Raw genomic sequence first — 17,985 nt, 5'->3', positions numbered from 1 at the left:
AACTGAACCATCACTGTATCTTCAGAACTGGCAACTTGCCACCGATTGAGATGTAGATTGCTTATCATCTCTAAAGCCATCGTCCTCGAAGCTTAGTTGCGTTTGATTGATCGCCGGAGATATGGAGGTGACAGGCTAATGCACAACCGATCCCTTCTGAGATCACATGGCTTCATGTTTCTCTCCCTCTCTCCCCACCTTTTCTGCTTCTACCTCTTGTCCTCTATTTTCTTCGGGACACTCTGTCCAGGGAACTTCAGAAATCCATGCTTGGACAAAGTGTTCCTCAGATATTGTTTGTGGTGTATTTGGATTCCCTTTATCATTTTCAGTTGGTTGATGTCTTATCGCTATTCTGTACATTTGAAACACTAGAAATGTGGATATGTTCACGTTGACATTTTCACATTCCATCTTCTAGAATTTGTTTCTAGTAAGACAGTAAAAAATGTCCCAGGTCAACCCGGGGCTACTGGCTTCTTGGGGGCGGGGGGGGGGGGGGGGGGGGGGGAGACTGTCATGGAAACCAAGGCTAGTCAGTAGATGTAATCAATGTTTACATTGCATGATACTGAGCGTCTCTACACGGGCCCAGTCATGGTACAAAACCACAACCACAGTTATTTCTTGTCGTTCTGAGAGTCTATTTTTGGAAACGGCGGAGTGCAGCCAAGAAGCTGTCACCGAGGCTTAGATTGGACTGAGACACAAACCAGAGTCACTTATTTGGTTATTACATTTTAAAAGTAGCACCACGAGATAAAAATAGATAGATCCCACTCACTGTGTGTTCTTTAAGGTGACATTTAGTAACACTAGCAGAGGCTAGAGAATGGGATATTGCTGATAAGTGCTTTGAAAAGTTTTTTTTGTCTGTGTCAAATGGACGTTTTAATGTCCAAGGCATGAGTGCTGCAATGCAGCTCCACTAAAAACAATTATTTGCTTAAAAAAGCAGATAACTGTTAAATGATTGTTGGCAATTCATATTTCGCAAACGGTTCATTCAGAGGCGGAAATGACCTATGAAAGCTTTTGTCCAGGAGCTGCACACTGGATAAACCAAAAAATAATTCATAATTCTTATGACTCATTGCGACTTCCTGGTATAGCCCCTGTCCAACCTCAGATATGTTTTATTTGTCATCTTACAAAAATAAGGAATGATTCATCCTGATCTACCAAAACGCTCTGTCCCTTTTAAACCCTTGGTGTGCTTATCAATATGCAGCAGTTAGTCTCTGGTTGAGCTCTGTATCACCACTGTTGTGTGCTGCTGATATTATATTTCATGCCAATCATGCCTTTAACCACGTCGAACTGGGAGGACAGGTAGAAAAACCAAAACAACATTTGGTGAAAGATGCTGTGGTTTGTTTAGTCCCGCCTGTTGATGAGCTCCATATGTAAGGAGATAGCTTTGTGTTTGTGCCACCGGGACATCAACGACTCGGGTCAGATGGGGCCAATGTTTTCTAAACACCGTAACAGAATGTGATCGGTGATGATAAAGATAAACATGATCTCAGATGTGTGAAATATCTCTCGCCGGGATGGGACATCACTGCTACTAGTCACGCAACCCCGACAGACATCAGGATCCAGTTCGGAGAAAACCGCATTTGGAAATGAACGATCTCCCTGAGTAGTACTCCAGAGAGTGCAACTGCCGTTTGGGAGTTTCGGACTACAAGCAGGTCGGTTCGGCCCTTCAGTCTGGCAGCCACTCGGTACACTGTGGAATAGAAAAGTCCTGTTCATTTATTTTACCTCTAGCAGATTTTCTCTAGCTGAGTACCATTTAAAGGTTTGTAATTGAAGCTGTTGGAGTAGTTTTTACCACAGCCGTGCAGCTCTCGAAAGTAGTATTTGAGCTCTAAAGAGTACCATGAGTTATTTGGTAGACACTTTCTTTCTTAGGTGCTTTCAGGAGAGGCCGACAACTTTAAAAGCACACAATCAATGGCAAATGAACCCGCTGCAATACCAAGTCTTAAAAAACAACTAGACAGCGTCAAGAGCAGCTCAAGGAAACAGAAACACAGTAAAGTCGATTGCCTTTCTTCTTCTTTTTCTATGGGGTCACAGAGGTATCCCATCTCACAGCAACTCTGTATGCAGACCGGCGCAATAAAGTAATCAAGCAATTTGACTTGCATCAGATGTTACGAGATAAAATCCAACCATGCAAGAGGAACACTTCCACTTATGCCCAGCTGTAGCATCCCTAAGAGGCTCCAGTGTAAATACCAACCTTCTTTTATCAGATCGTTTTTAGGTTGATAAGCCTACATGGAGCCCACAACCAAAAGTGGTAAATCTACAGATATAGCTCTTTTGCCGCCAACCGTTGGAGAAGCACAGTCAAAGTGTCACTAGCGTAGCATGGTCGCTACTGCTGCCCTCCCCCCTTCACGATATGTCACAGATCTTACGCCCAGAAATGGCTCAGACGCTCACCCGGACAAAACCTACTTTGAATTGATTTTTTCAGCTTTGGGTGCAGGGACTTGAAAGTAATGTTTGTGGTGTACTGCAAATATTCAGTTAAGAAAAGCCAGCCCATCCATTACGTTGACTTGAATCCTTAGACTGCTACCCAAACCATATAGACTTTCACCCACAGCCACTTGCAATCATCTATAAACTTGCCTCCATTCAATTGCATTCAAACACTGCAGACACAGCCTCTTCTACAGGATGCACTCGTTATTGCAATGCCTGTTCCTCATTGGCTGAAATTACATTCAAGTGACCTGGCTGGCGGGCAGCTTGTGTACGGTCCAATGAATGCTGTAATATGAAGTGTAAGTGCTCGTCGTTGTGTATGAGAGTTGTCTAGCCAGGTGGAAGGTATGAAATCGGATTGGCCGCCGGAGGTTTAGCTCCAGCTGCTATTGACTCCCATAGCCTCTGTAAATCATAAATCAATTACACCGCACGGCCTGGGAATACTGGTGTGTCTATTGTGTCCCCATTAGTGATATACCCCACCGATGCAGAGGTAGAAATCCCATCAGGCCAGTGGTCTTGTATATGCATTCGGAACACACATTCACACTCGCTCGCTCGCTCACTCACTCACTCACTCAATCACTCTCTCTCTCTCTCTCTCTCTCTCTCTCTCTCTCTCTCTCTCTCTCTCTCTCTCTCTCTCTCTCTCTCTCTCTCTCTCTCTCTCTCTCTCTCTCTCTCTCTCTCTCTCTCTCTCTCTCTCTCTCTCTCTCTCTCTCTCTCTCTCTCTCACTCACTCACTCACTCACTCACTCACTCACTCACTCACTCACTCACTCACTCACTCACTCACACACTCACACACACACACACACACACACACACACACACACTCACACACATACACACACACACACACATACACACACTCATATCAAATCAATACCAAGCGGGAGCATATCGTCCAACAATAGTGGTACAATCACATCTAAGGAAATAGAATAATGAGTCATCCACTGGGAGAACAGCGCACAGAACAGCACAGGAAGGAGAACCCGCAGAAGGGCAGCAAAGGTCGGGTATTCAACTGAGTTTGATTTATGCTGGATGTTGATTGACAGAAAGCAATTCAGCCCCATCTCCTCCATCCCCTCGTAAATGGAAGAGGAAGAATCCTCTCCATCCATGAATTTATATCTAATAAGCCTGAATGCTGCCACACCATTTGAAGGTCCCGATTCTCATATTGCTAACCAAAGAATAAACTCGATTTCAATTGACCGCTTCCCAGAATTAATTAAACATATGTATGCGGTCTCAGTGTGATCAATTTGCAATCCATGAATCAAGCCTCCTTTGATTGAAAGATTCAAGTTGGGAACACATACAAAAATGAACAATAAGATTGATCCCAGCCCACGTGTGGTGGGAGAATAAAATATGGAAATATCCGAGAATATAAATGAACACGCATTGCTTTCTTTCTTGGTCGCAGCCATTACCATTTCTCATGAATTATTCATACTTGTTTGTCGTTTATCGAACTAATCAAGTCAGGCTACTGAGTCATTCTTAGGGATCCTGTAAGGGTATCAACCATATCAACAAAGGACGTGATATAACGTTGATTATGAATGTTAACGAAGCGTGATAATTAACGGCGAGGTAAAAATATGCGTGCATGGAAGGAGACCTGCTCGAGGGGAGCACAGAGATAACGTTTCTTGAAACACGTTTGAAGCCCCCAGGGTACGCTTTTGCTTTGAGCAGATTGAGAATTTCCCACAATGCAATTTTAAATGGATGGGGGTTTTGCTCAACCCTAGTCCATTATTACTGATTACCTGCCAGCCCAGGAACACACCTGTCGCTTTGTTTTCTACGACAAGCATTCTGGGAACATTCTAAACAAAATTCCCTCAAGCTGGTTTTCCTCAAACCATTTAAAAAGGCAGTTTTAGGAAAACGTTTAGTCTTATAATTGCATCCCTGGCAAGTGTTTGGCTTTTAGTGTTGCTTATCTGGCCCTGTCTCCGGAGTTGCGAACTTGCTACACCGCTAAATGGGCCAAAAGCAGAGACAGGCATGGCCGGGCTACATCGACATTATTGACGTCGCATCCAGAAAGAAAATCACTTAAAAAGCGCTTCATGGCAGAATCCCAAACAGCTTTCAATGTTGACCCTCATCAGCTCCTCTGTTTAAACTCAAACATTTGAAGAAATAAATTCTGTTGAGTGGTGAGCGATACAGCCTTTTGATGAGAGAGCTATGGTTTTTGTTCTGCCTTACAAACCTGATAGAATGCAAGTCGGCACTAGACATTGGGGTTTGAACCCGGAACCTTCCTCTAGGCGTCAAACGCCTGAAGAATTTAATAGACTTTCCTTCCCTCTTGGTTAATCAACCACCAAAGAGTCTTCCTTGTCCTTATAAAACAAATCACCCACAAAAATAGCTCACAGGTTGAGTTCAAAATTGTAAACGCTTTATGTATTTGTCACGCAAATCATGAGTTTATTTTGTGCGAGTTAATATGCACATCCCCCATTGCTCCTGACGGTGATTATTATGAATGGGGTGCTGATTCAAACCTCTTCCCTTGGTTGCCGGGCTTCTGTTCAAACACATTAGCTTGAGGCGCTTCACTGCGTTTCACTGCATTTCACTGTTTGTTGTGGCTGCACGGATTACAGACTACAGTCTTCATAAAACCGTCAATATCAATGTTCCTGAACTGGGAAGGCCTGCAGATGATTACAGACAGGCAGACAGACAGACAGCATACGGACCCGATAATATTAAACATAAGGCGCTTCAGGAATAAGTCCAAGTACTTAGACTGATGCTGAAATAATGATAGATCTTTGCTTCGTCTCACTGAATAACGTAATAGAAAATGTAAAAAAAATTACTTTGATAAAACTGTTAAATAGCATTATTTGAAGACTGCCAACAAGCATGAAGTATTGTGTGTCACTCACTTAATTCCTGTTTTATCTCCTCCACAGACTTAACCCGTACCTTCAGACAGGAGGAACTCAACTGGACATTTTGATTACCTGCAGGCTTATTTATGTTTTTTTGTGCCCCTTCTATCTTCTCTCTTTCCATTTTTGGTCATTTTCAAGCCCAGTGCAAAACTTTGAATAATAGCCAGACTCAGACACGTTCCTTTTCCATTAACATGGTAAATAAGCTGTTTCGTTTAATGGAATAATTTGAAGAATTTAATAATTTCACATTCACATACTACTTAGTAGTAGTCTTGGTAGTAGAGTATCAAATATCAGAATAAGTAGTACTATACAATGTATTTCATTATTTAACATATATTGCTTCTGCAATAGACTCTATTAAGTATTATTTGTATTATTTTGCTGCAGGTATTATCATGGTCATATCATATAGCTTGTACGCGACCCATTTCAAGGCAGTGCATTTATTATTATTTTGCACTTTTATTTATTTTTTCAAACATGCGTCCTCTCTCGGTATCAAGCCAGAACCAAGATCATTGCATAGCACAGCATTTATGTGTGTGTGTGTGTGTGCGTGTGTGTGTATGTGCATGTGTATGTATGTATGTGTGTGTGTGCATATTTGTGTGTATGTGTATGTTTGTATGTGTGTATATATGTGTATGTGTTTGTGTGTCTGTGTGTGTAGGTGTGTGTGTGTGTGTGTGTGCGCGCGCGCGTGTGTATGTATGTGTCTGTATGTGTATGTGTCTGTATGTGTATGCGTTTGCGTATGTGTGTGTCTAGGCGTGTGTCTTTGTGTGTGGTAACACTGCACATCACCTGCAGCCCACCCGTCATGCATCACCGTCACGCCGTCCCCCATGTGTCACCTTGAAGTGGGGAAGGACTGGGCGTAAAGGTCACGGAGGAAACATGGAGGAAGCTGTTTAGCATGGTCCAGAGAGGACGTTAGTTCCCGCATAGAGATGATGGGGATGATGGTATTTCACGTGATGCGTTCCATCATCTGAATGGATGGACGCAGGAAGGCCGTTTTAGAGTTGCAGTAAGTGACTTGCGGTGAATGTAATCCTTTCCTCTGCGGGACAATAAAACGTATCTTATCTTGAAGGGTCATGCCGTAAATATCTGTGACATAACAGAATAAAATGCTCACAAAAAAAAAGAATAAATTAATAGCAATAGTTGTCTTGGTACGGGTAGGATAGTTTAGTGTTTAGGGTAGTTTAGGGTGTTGATGATGACCTGTTCAAACCCAAATTTTCTCAAAAGATAAGTAAACAACCCTTATATAAATATATAATTTCTTAACATGACTTCATCACGCTGATCTTAGGTATCTGGTATTAGGTAATGAACGTGTGCTTCTAATATTTTCTTAACCGAGGGGTACAATAACCTTTTGAAGTGGTGATCCATTAAGCGTTCATCTATTCCCGTGGTCGGGTGAATGATTAAGATGATGACAGCTTAACTGGAAAACATAAAAAAATAAGAACAAACTAAAGGCCAAAGCTTGAGTAATATCATATTTGGAAGTCAGCCAGCCAAAGGCAGAATAACACATGTTTATGAATTTCCAGGAGGACTAGGGATAATACATTGCTTCACTTTCCACTAAATGGTTTACCTACTAGCCAGGCATGAATTCAAAAATTCTAGCCATCGTGTAACAACTGATCTTTTCATAACCATGGCCAGAGGTGTATCCACGGAGGGGGGGCTGTTGGCCAGCCGGGTGCCACCCCCACTAAATCTGGCATATGAATAATGTAATGTAATGTACACTTATTCTTAAAGCACTTTTAAAAAACAACAGCTGACCAAAGTGCTAAAAAACAAAAAAACAAAACAACAATAAAACAAGTAACAATCATACATTTGAGACGACGACAATAACAGAACAATAGTCATAATAGAACAATAGTAATGATAATAATAATAAAAAACAGTAAGAACAATTAGAATGTAGGCTAGAAGTTGCCACAATGCAATCTAATAAGGTAATATATAGTAAAGTAAGCCTTCTCTTCACAGCCCCTGTGATGAGTGCCGCTGGGTGTTGTGGTCTGGTACGGGGCCAGCCCTTCTAAATGATTCTGGACCACCACTGAAGTGATTCTAGTAACAGTGTTTAATGAAACATTGAGCAGTGCGCACAATCCAAACACTTGGTGAGGACAATCCAAACACTTGGACACTTGGATACTGCAGGACTATTGAATCACGGCAATCATATCCTTTTTTATATATATGTAGGCCTAATATATTTAAGTACTAACTTATACAGCATTCACAATGCAATGAATAAATCACATTGCACAATCCCAATCGAATGTAATATAAAATGACAATACTTCACGAGGAATAATAACCTTGTACAATCACAAATCTAGCGGTAACAAAAGTACAAATGAGTACTAAATTATTTACTTATAGCTAACCACATCCCCTTGGTCTCTCAGATGAATGACAAAACGGGCTAGTATCATGAGTACCAGATGTTGGATTGGCGGTATAAATGATCCTTTCCAGTCTAAATCCCAAGTGAAACATCTCAGTTTTCATCCAACCAAGCATTCCTTGATTACATTTTCCACGGACCACAATGCTTGAATCCCCTTATTCCCCCAAAACAAAATGGCCGTGAGAAAGCCTGACAGTGTTCCTTTATCAGGATCTCCTCACAGAGCCGTTGCTATTGCCTCCGCTGATATATCACATGCAGGTCAACACATGAAAAAACAAAATGTCCAGCTGTTGGAATATTTTCTGCCTAGCAACAGTGTACAACACGCGTCCAACGTTTATAAAAATGTCATCATTGCGTTGGGCCTGGGGAAAACAGACAAGAGAGGTCAGACTCAAACAGGGAGAGGGTGTCGCTCTGATCGATACAGTATATACAAGTCGAGTTGTTTGCCTCCTAAAGGTTTAATCAGTTTACCTGCTTTATATCTGTGAGTAAGGTGCCTGACCACCTTCTCATTAAGGGCCTGCATCTAAAAAGAAGACAGTTAAAAGAAAACAAATGATACAAAATAAGGACTTATATATTATTCTTATATATATATGTGTGTGTGTATAAATAAAAGCCTCTGCTAATTAACAAAATAGTACATTTTAAGAGGCACACAGCAACCCACTTTACTCAGCAATGGGCCAGTTTCATTGCACTGGACCAATCTTTGCTGTACACAAGATTAAAACAATTCTGTGTAAATAAACTCGCAAATGAGTGGCCCGCCACACGCCATTCAATACAGACATCTCTATAGATGAATATGCTTCGGGCGCAAAACAGCATCCCATCAGCAATACCGTTGGCCATTAATCAGGTTGCACGGGTGTTGAGGGAGGTTTGATGGTCTAATATCTGTCTCCGAACCACCGGCCTGGGACAGCAGAGTGGAAGCGCTCTTGTTTCATTTGCATGAAAATATCACTCACCTGGCTGATGGGGCTTTGTTGTGGGAATATATAAATCTTAACTCTCTGTGTGGCCCTGTGTCCTTCAGAACGTGACCTTTAGTTACTTCTTCCTATGCCCTTTCTACGTTGTATTAAGCAAGCCTTAGGCCGTACTCTCAAAGCAACATTGATGGTTTTAATGAAACGTTTCAGATGCAGTTGATGGGAAAGGTGACGATGCACAAGGAGAACTGCCCTGAGAGGGAATGTAGCACGCTGTCGACGCGGCGGCGGCGGCATGTTTTCGGTGAAGGAAACGGGACAGGATTAAAACCTGGAGGGCCGAGTGTGAAAAATAACTCCATCGATCTGTCACTTCACGACAGAACGGGATAGTGTAAGGGCAACATCGGCATAATAAATCAGTTTTGTGTGGTTTGACAGAATTGCCCCTAAAATAGTATATGACCTGTGATGGAGATATTAGAACAACACTGACGAATGCAGGGGTTGAAATCAGCTTTAGATTCAGAGTTTATTTTATTACATCTTATCGTAAGTACACAAGAGTAAAAGTCTTTGCCTTGGTTCCTCGACACAGTTGCAACCTTACAAGATGAAGATAAAGTAAGTTTAAAAACAGTAAATAAAAATATGTAAATAAGCAAAATGTATGTCTTTGATCGTATTGATTATTTTGTCGTCATAGTAACAAACCAATCTGAGGATGCTTATTCTTACAAATGCTTTGCAAACCTAAGCAAGCCAACCATAACATGAGGCTATCTTTATCACATTCAGCTCAGAAAGGCCTGTGCTATAAATCTGGTACAATCAAATGTCATCATAGTATTTCCAACGGAAAAATTGACAGGAAACACTATCCAGATGAGGCAAGATAATGAAATAATGGTGGCTACAGCTTATGTAGTTCACTCAGTAATGCCACCATTTGGCATTGCCATTTGAACTCCTATTACGATGCTAACCAGTACATTCTTTCGTGGTCTGTGTAACTGCTGATGCAAAACAGGAAATCGTTTCAAATTGATTCTCTGTCCACTGAGACCATAGAAGAAAGACCTACATTTGTGATCAAATTAACATAATCAATAAGGCTATACTCTAAGGTTCATGTACAACCCAGCCAGTATGCTTGTTTGAAAGGTAATATGGAATCTGTACGGCTTTTAAATATTTCATGAGTTTGAGATAAAAAAAACAGTGGTTTGTTTGCATGCCTTCAAAATGAATAATTAATATATATATTTATTTCTTCCTTCGGTATCGTGCCGAGCGTTATCTCGGATCCAGCCATCCAACTTTGCTATAAGTAGCCTAAACCTTTGGGGGAGACATCAAAGAGCAAGCGCCAAAAACCTGAAAATACAAGGGGCGAAAATAAACGTTGTTTAAATGCATGTGCGTTTGCATGTGTGCGTGTGTGTTGATCCAACACAGTCTCCCGGAAATTCGTGACACTGTCACGTAATTTAATCTATTCATTCGTGATCTGGGACACTATTCATTCGTGATCTGGGACACGTAAAAAAAATACTGACACGTAATTTCAGTATTTTTTTGGCCAACCGTTTCTACTTTCACCTTTGATTCTGAGTAATTATGACACTCCACGGATATATTTAATGCAGGTGCGCTGCTCTGTAGGCAAACCGCGACGAAAAAAAAAGGTAGCTGCTTCATCTCTATTTAGAATGAGTTTGAAAATTGTGCTTTTTGGCACGAAAAGATTGAAATTACGTCTCCCAGATCGCGAATGAATAGATGAAATGACGTGACGTGACAGTGTGACGTATTTCCGTGAGACTGGGTTGGTTGATGCTGGCTACACATCACGTTGCCTTGCTTCGCGTTGCCTTACGCACTGCCGCTCTCACACTCACCGGCCGTTTAGCCAACTGCCCTTACAAATCCCGGCCTCCAGCTAAATGATGGGATGCAACAAATATTATAACCATAAAACCTGATTTGAGTCTATGCTAAGTGTAACGCAGCTTGATTTACAGCTTGATTTACAGCTTGATTTACCTGGAAAGTCTCAATATCAGACAGGAATAAACAGTGACATGGGCTTTTAGAGGGTCATCAGGGTGTTTTATATATGTATAAACCGTATACTACCATAGCATATCTGTCCGGGGCGGTGAAGTGGGCCATAACTTAGCTATGGAACCGGCGCGCAGAATTGTCCGCCGCCTGCTGACTCAGCCCCGGCGCAAGCCAAACTCTGACATCGTAATTGCATCCTGATGTTTCCACAAACATCACATTACACTGGCCCGTTTGTACCATTTTACTCCAAATTTGAAATGGCTCTTCCCCCGTGGGTTTGTGGTGACGGTCCGCTTGTTTCTCTTTTGGAGGTGCTCTACAGCTGCTTGTATCGATGCCGTTGGTGCGATCTGCAGATGATGTTCCTGGAGGATGCCTTTGTCTTCTGAAACAATCGCTGGCTCGTTGAGGATGTTTTGGATAACCGCTTCCTTGTTGACATGTCCTAGAGCTGGATTACTTGCTTCTGGACGTTTTTTTCTTACAATTCATCCCACTGAGCAACATGAATATGATTAGGGTTTCCATTGTGTGTGTATGCAATGCGTATATGCATGTACAATATTTGTGTGAGTTAGTGTGTGTGTGTGCGTGTGCGTGTGTGTGTGTGTGTGTGTGTGTGTGTGTGTGTGTGTGCGTGTGTGCGTGTGTGTGTGTGTTTGTGTGTTCACAGGTTATAGATCTATTTTTTGTGGTTCTGCATGTCTACATTTATATTAGGTGGACTCTATAGAGAAACAGTGAGTGAGTTTGTTGGTGTGTGTGTGCATGGGCGCACATTCATATTTAATGCCTGCCGTCTGATGCTTCTACAGTGTGCTGTTGCTCTGGGGACTGAGTCTATTCACCATGACTTAAGTGACTGGGAGTCTGTGAGTCAACCTGGTAAAACAAACCATTAACCTGTAACTGGGGACTGGAACATGATAATCAATGAGTATGATTGATGATAATGGCCGATGCTTAAAGGGTGCTGTGAAATGAAAAGGCGTGGAAGAAATGATTAAGTCATAATCATTAATCTTGCAAAGTTTGTTTGTAAAAACACATGATATGAACTGAGACCAACCACATCAATAGGGAGAGAGAGAGTTATGTGTTAGACTATTAATGTGTCGAGCAGTGAAATAATGATGTCAACTTTGGCTCAATGTCGTTGAGAGTGGCAGTGTTGAAGTTAAAGAAGCTCATATTCTGTGTGTAAATACAGACAATTTAACATTAATTCATTTATTTGTGTATGTGTTCTAAGGTTTAAATTGCAGAGACAATTCTGAAGAGGCACTATCTTAGAGTTTAACGGGCTCAGGTCAATGCGTTGAACAGCTATCAAAGTATACAAAACATGTATGAAATACATATAGGACCGTATATGTTCATCCTTATGCCGCCGTTCAGGTTTGAATATATTTCACCGTTGGGAGCATGAAACATGTGCTTCACGAAGTAGCTTTGATCATTTAATTCACATTATACAAATCCAATCCGATATACGAGAGAGTTAGGCTACAGCAGAGCCTACATCATAACAAACGCCAGCTACGCATGATAAGAGCAGAAGGAGAAAGTAGGTCTACACAGAAGCCAAAGCGAGCCTTTGATATCCAGCAGTCAGTGTTGCCCTGTGGCCATTACCCATATGTCTGTAGGAATTACACATTATAGAAAAAAATAAGTTAACAAAAATATTTATTTTTATTATAAGTAAACTGCCTTTTGGGCCGGGAAATGAGAAAAATAAGGTGGAAATAAAATTGTGTAGATTATGTTTTTTGCTGATTGTTATCGAAGCCCAACAGCGGAATCGCTCGAGAGATTGGTAATACGGTGTTTCTTTCTTCGCAAAGTGAATATTTGTACTTTTTTCATTACACCGTGTTGGAAGTGATTCATATGTTGACGGATAATAGGATTTCGTCACCAAGAGAACCAAAAGTGTTTGTTGAATGGAAAGCACTGTCTCAAGCTTCATCCTGTTAAACCACTAGACCCCAGTACACACCATACTTGGTGTTTATTAATAGCTGGTCTTGCCACAAAAAAAAAGACAGGCGCCATTGTTTTTTTTCCCTCCAGATGTTATTCTAGATTTAGTTCCACACGCGACTCATGGCTTCATCCTAACAGCCTTAATGTATACAGAGCACAGTCAAGAGTTAAGATTTCATCAGTCCGCAGACAGCAGAGAGTGTGGGATCTGTAATGCAGATGGCTGAGCCTGCTCGGAAAGCTGTTTTCCTTTCCTTACGGACCGCTCAGCTCTGCATGCGCTCAAGGCCCCATCGAGCTTCAAACGGTCATTTATAGCACTGGTTGCAGGGCAACAAGACGATGCTCCGTCCCCAACTCCGCCATTTCCCAGAATTCAACCTGAAACAACACACCGAGACAAACTTGGACTGACCTCATGCAGATAATTACCATCCTGTAAACAACTGCATGTGAGTCATTGGAGATGATACAATACAGCATAACGCTGTGCGTTCGGGGGAAATAATATTCAAAGTGTTGAGACTAATACATGGAGATAAAAAGCCACTTCTCTCACAATGTCTTTTCTCCTCGCGTTCTCTTTCTCTCGCTCTCTCTCTGAGCATCTCTCTCTACCCCACTCTTTCTCTCCACCTATCCCTCTTTCTCTCTACCTCTCTCTAAGGTATGATGACTCATACACAACACATCACCATGATACAGTCTGTAAGAACTCATTCATCTACAACTGGAGAGAATAGGGATATAATTCAAAGGATTGCTGATCATGAAAAACTGAGACGAAGAACATTTCAATACACTGACCATAATGTACTGGGCTTGGAGCATGATATAGACCCAGACAATAACTTCTTCTCTAACATCAACGACAACTGCTGCTATTACTCAGCTGAACAGTACAATCAGACCATTCAAACGGACAGCAAATTGTCTATAATTCATTTCAATAGCAGAAGTCTATATGCAAACTTCAATAACATCAAGGAATATTTAAGTCAATTTAAAAAAAATTAAAAATAATTGCGATATCAGAAAGGTGGATCAATACTGATAAAGGAATGGATTTTGAACTGGAGGGATATGAACTTCACTGTGTGAACAGAAAGAACAAGAGTGGAGGAGGAGTGGCTGTGTATGTGGAAAGTAACTTGAATTGCATAGTAGTAGAAAATTTGAAAACTGTCATTGATAACTTATTAGAATGTATAACAATTGAAATATGTGAAGAAAAAAACATTAATGTAATAATCTGCTGTATATGCAGAGCACCGGGCACTAGTATTGAAGCATTCAAGGACTGGATAGGGGAAATGTTTTCAAAAACTAATCAAAAAGTTGTTTTCATCTGTGGTGACTTCAATATTGATCTGCTCAATCCAAAAAAGCACAAAATGACCAACAAATTTATCAATACAATGTACAGCATGAGTTTATATCCAAAAATCACCAGACCTAGTAGAATCACATCCCATTGTGCAACTTTAATCGATACCATATTTACCAATGATATTGAAAATAATACAATGAGCGGACTATTAATTAACGATATCAGTGACCACCTACCAGTGTTTACAGTTTATAAAAGGAACTACCAGAGAAATCAGCCACAGGAAAAACTAAAATATAGACGTGTGAGGACAGGAAACTAGCAGTGCATCTAAAAATGATTTACTGGCACAAAATTGGGAAAAGGTACTGTATATGATGAAAATTATATTGATAGTGCATATGAAACCTTTTTAAGAATATTCACAGCATTATATGATCAAAATTGTCCAATAAAACGATACTCCAGAAAACCAGAATACAAAGATCGACCATGGTTCACGAAGGGATTACAAAATGCCTGTTAAAAGAAAAATACACTATATAGAGAATTCATAAAACAAAGGACTAAAGAGGCTTTTCAATCCCAGTTCAATGTTCCTCACAGCAGTGGAAGAAAAATGAATAATAGATATGGTAAACAAATGTAAATACAAAACATCTACTTATTCAAATGAAATTGATATGAAAGTCCTAAAAAAGGTCATTGAGGGGATTTCTTAACCACTTTCTTAACCACATACATCTGCAACTTATCATTCAAAAACTGAAAATTTCCTACCAACATGAAAATAGCTAAAGTCGTGCCGCTGAATAAAACTGGGGATAGCCACCACTTCACAAATTACAGGCCAGTTTCTTTACTTCCACAATTCCAAAATTCTAGAAAAACTATTCAATAACAGATTAGACAAATTCATAAACATAAATAACTTTCTGACAGCCGATATGGATTTAGAGCAAACAGCTCAACATCACTGACATTAACAGAATCAATTGAGGAGATCACAAACGCTATAGATCACAAACTGCATTCAGTTGGAGTATTCATAGATCTCAAAAAATCTTTTGATACAATTAATTATAACATATTAATCAATATATTTGAACGCTACGGGATCAGGGGGTTAATATTGCACTTGGTGAGAAGTTATTTAAGGAGCAGAAAACAATTTGTGAAGTTGGGGGAACATTCATCTTCATGCTTGGACATAATTGTGGCGTCCCACAGGGGCTTGTATTAGGTCCATAACTATTTTTACTTTACATAAATGACTCAAAAGAATGATTTCAAAAACATAAAATTTAGTATTATTTGCAGATGACACTAGTATTTTTTGATCTGGAGGGGATTTACATGAACTACTGGGGAGGATCACTACTGAAATGTGCAAACTAAAAATGTGGTTTGACAGAAACAAATTATCGTTAAACTTAAGTAAAACCAAATTCATGTTATTCGGCAATTGCAACGAGAATACACAAGTACAGTTGCAAGTAGATGGGGTGGATGTTGAAAGAGTATATGAAAAAAAGTTTCTTGGGGTAACAATTGATGATAAAATAAACTGGAAGTCTCATATAAAACATGTACAAAGCAAACTGTCAAGAAGCATTTCAGTTCTGAGCAAAGCAAAACACATTCTGGACCACAAATCACATCCTCTACTGTTCACTAATTTTACCATAGTTACAATACTGTGCAGAGGTTTGGGGCAATACTTATAAATGTACAATACAATCTCTATCCATACTGCAGAAAAGAGCCATAAGAATAATTCAAAAACATTAAAATTCACTCACCTGGTCCATTTCCAAACAGCACAAATCATGCACAGAGCAATAAACCATATACTTCCTGGAAATATTCAAAAATTGTTTTTCTCCAGAGTTGGTGGTTATAATCTGAGGTGTGAGTTCAACTTATAACATCAGCGGGCACGTACAACATTAAAAAAAAATTGTCTTTCAGTTTGTGGAGTGAGGCTGTGGAACAGCTTGGGTATGGAGCTCAAACAATGTCCAAGCATGATCCAGTTTAAAAAGCGGTACAAACACATGGTTTTCACAAGATACAGGGAGGAAGAAATGATTTAATAATCAGGTGTTTTCATAAATGATCAATGTTTTATAGATTTGTTTATCTAATCTATTTATTTTCTATTTTTTGTAAATATGTATTGTGTAAATGTATGTATGTATGTTTAGGGAAAAAGATAAGTTAGTTAGTTAATTGAGTAGTGGATAGAGGAAGGGTTTAAATAAGCATATCCTACTCCTACACACATTCGGACATGAAATTATTACTTTTGTTTTGACTATTGTTATTGTTGTTTTGACAATTCTCATTGGTTTTGTTTGTCAGTTTATGTTGTTGTATTACTCGAACATGTTCGAAATAAAAAAAACTAAACTAAACTAAACTTGCCATCCACCCCATCTGTCTTTCACTCCGCCTATCTTTCTCCCCCGCTCTCTCCCTCACTCGCTGTATCTCCCTCTAATTCCTCCTTTATCTCTCCCACCCCTACCCCCCATAATCTAGTTTCTCTCTCTCTCTCTCTCTCTCTCTCTCTCTCTCTCTCTCTCTCTCTCTCTCTCTCTCTCTCTCACTCTCTCTCTCTCTCTCTCTCTCTCTCTCTCTCTCTCTCTCTCTCTCTCTCTGTCTCTCTCTCTCTCTCTCTCTCTCTCTCTCTCTCTCTGCAACATCTCCGTGTGAGCTGTTAGCTTCTCAGAAGAAGGCAAGAAGCAGATCTCGAAATGACCGTTTAAGTTGAGCGGTTTGTGTTGGGTTTGAGGCGGGCTGTCCTACTGTGATTGGGATCTGGCACAATATGAATCACTGCAGATAAAGGCTGAGGCTTTATCTGAGATTTTTCGATCCAATTAGATGAAAGTTCCCACCTCGTGTGTGTGTGTGTGTGTGTGTGTGTGTGTGTGTGTATATGTGTGTGTGTGTGACACACACACACACACACACACACACACACACACACACACACACACACACACACACACACACACACACACACACACACACACACACACACACACACATGAGGTGGGAACTTTCATCTAATTGGATCGAAAAATTCTATCAAGGAGGAAAAGGGTTTTCAGCAAGAGAAATAATCAAAGTATTGAGTTGAGCTGGCCTGGGGTCGTAGAAAGCATAGGACCTAACCTATGATCATGGGCTGAAGAATCTTTAATAAGTGGTGACAAAATAGCATCATTCCAACCTCGCTGTCAGGTGGAAAATATGAAGAAACACCCTTTGGATTCCATAGACAGAATTTCCGGGGGAATAAAAGCAATTTCTCCCGCAAAAAACAATCTATTCTTTTGGTGATGTGTTTTCTTAAAAGTGAACAATAACACAATAAGCATGGCAATCGATTTGCCTCTCTTGGACTTGCGTAGGCTCTGCGTTCCCTCACTGTGAATTGGGCTCTATATGGTGAAGGAAGGACCAGCATTTCCTGCCCTGATTTATTTCCAGGCGCCTTTGAACATGAGAAGGTGCGATGCTGTGGCAGGCGAGCTGTGCTTTGAGCAGCTTGCAGCCAAGAAGAAGCACACACTCGCATTTCACCGCCAACAGCTTTGAAATTAGGAATGCAATGAAATTATACATTAATTACATGGTATACAGGCGACCGCTCTCGTTCTGATATAACTTTTTGTCATGTTTGTCTGAGGGAATGGTAATGTAACGTATATATATATAATTATAATTATAAAG

This window comes from Gadus macrocephalus, chromosome 12 (assembly GCF_031168955.1).
Source record: "Gadus macrocephalus chromosome 12, ASM3116895v1".
Lineage (NCBI taxonomy): Eukaryota > Metazoa > Chordata > Actinopteri > Gadiformes > Gadidae > Gadus > Gadus macrocephalus.
Note: the sequence above shows the minus strand (reverse complement) of the source record.